The following is a 2,131-nucleotide window of genomic DNA, read 5'->3' on the forward strand; positions in this document are numbered from 1 at the left end:
AAACTGTTTTAATCCTACGCATCATGTGGATGCTAAGAAGCGTGTCATAAGCTGAACAAACCGTTTGAGTTGACTATTCCAGATGATCAAATAAAAGGAGAAAATTTGTTCGTTCGGAAGGACTCAGGTCGTATAAGAATTTCTAGCTGCATTTCGCTTTTTAATGAAGGAAAAAAAGGCCAACACTTTACGTTTCAGTCAAGCGTTTAGTAGCTACAGCTACCGGGCCAATTCAGCAATGAAAACTGAAAAGATAATTTCCATAAAGGTGACGGTTTTTCAGTGTCGTAGGAGTATAAATTTATTCGGCTTGACGTAATAACGTATCGTTACTGTCACAATGTGATTTTCCATCGGCTTTGATTACATAGCGACGAAAACCTAGAAACAAAGATGGTGAAGTCCCGCCTTCTTAGCTTACGTTAAATATCCTTGAAAAATCATGAAATGCATTAAAAAAAAACCTGCTTGAATTCTGTACATTAAGGTGAGCCAATCGTGTTTTGCGAGCAGTATGTCTTTTAGTACGTTTCTTGCCCGTCCACTGCATGACAACAGCCGGAGATTAGGGGGCTTATGCAATGAAAACGGCGAATCTGCTTCAGCAAGAACAATAGCTTTGTACTTCCTCACGTACGTTAAGACCCGGGCAAACGGCTTCGACATCCGTCCGATTTTGTTGAACAGCTATGTTAAAACCGTCCCCCCCCCCCCCCCCCCCCTCACTCCCCCTTTTCAACCGTGTTGAACCATGTGTTAAGAGCGTTTAAACTTTGCTTCCACAACCATTCAACGTTTCGTTTGCTTTCGCGAATTTTGAATGAAGTTGTTGGGTATGCGCGTGCGCAACAATCGGTCTCTCGATGACGTATCCATGTCCGTATCCATAGTAACAACCGCAGCTGCAGCCTGGGACTGAATACCAGCGGATCTGCGGGGAAGCTTTGTGAATCAAATGTTGATGATGTGTTGAAACTGTTTGCCCAACCCAGCAGTCAACTACGTTCAACAAAATCGAACGGATGTTGAAGCCGTTTGCCCGAGCCTTCATTTTGGAACATTTCTTTGCCGTCCTTAGAAAAGCAACGAGGTGACTAACAGGACCAAATCTTCGTCCACCAGAAGTCAAACATTTCACTATTGTTATTCGTGCCTCTAGAGGTTGGTTGAAAACGTGCTATTCTCTTTTTCACATTTGCACCCCCGCTTATTCCACTTTAATTCATAAACGGTTCATGAGAATTTTAGACTTGACCTCATGATTCCAATATTGCGGCGAAATTGCATCTTACAAAGATGTCCTCATCGATGTCTTCGTCATGTCTACTTTAACGCCCTTCCCACCAATACAACTCTAACACACCTTGAACCGTCCACTTGTTTCAAAGCGAACAAGATGACATAATCGGGACAGCTCATCAGCTCCCTGATGTCTTCGGTGATATTGCAATAGTCGTTGCAGGCCAAGTTTCGTTAATGCGACCATACGCAAAATTGACGTCGACATGAACGAGCGATTCACCGAGAAGTCTGGTTTCTCACATTTCGCTCATTATTGCAATTCTTTTCGCATGTAACACGTTTCCCAATTTTAACTTAACGTACGGCGACGACAGTACAACTAATATTTGGAAACTCAAGCGATTTCGATAACTTCGAAAATCACGTGTTTACACGGCCCTCCAGTGGCGCAAATTTATTATTTTACATCCTAATTCCAAAGAAATGGACAAGGGTGGTTTTGGGTAGCATAAACAAACGCAACGTGTTCTAAAACGTATATGATCCAAACCAATTTTAAAAAAAATGAAATACTGCCACGTTGGTTGTTTCAAGGACGACCGCGAGGTCATGGGGGTAAACAACATAAAAAAACCCGTCGCAACATGGGCGCATTCAAAGCCTAAATTTTAAATTATTATCATAGAACCAAAGGAATTCGCTCTCTTTCCTCATAAGAACTGATTTCATTAGAGTTAGGGTTAGAGTAGGGTTAGAACTAGAGGTTAGAAGACTGTCCGAACACGTTAGCGAGTTACACGGCCGAGTTAATCGAACTATAGTTGCGGTAACATCAAAATCTCTCGGTTTTCTTGGTATTTAACGATGGTTAGCGTTAACCAAGCTTCAA

The sequence above is a fragment of the Montipora foliosa genome, chromosome 1, assembly GCF_036669935.1.
Source record: "Montipora foliosa isolate CH-2021 chromosome 1, ASM3666993v2, whole genome shotgun sequence".
Taxonomy (NCBI): Eukaryota; Metazoa; Cnidaria; class Anthozoa; order Scleractinia; family Acroporidae; genus Montipora; species Montipora foliosa.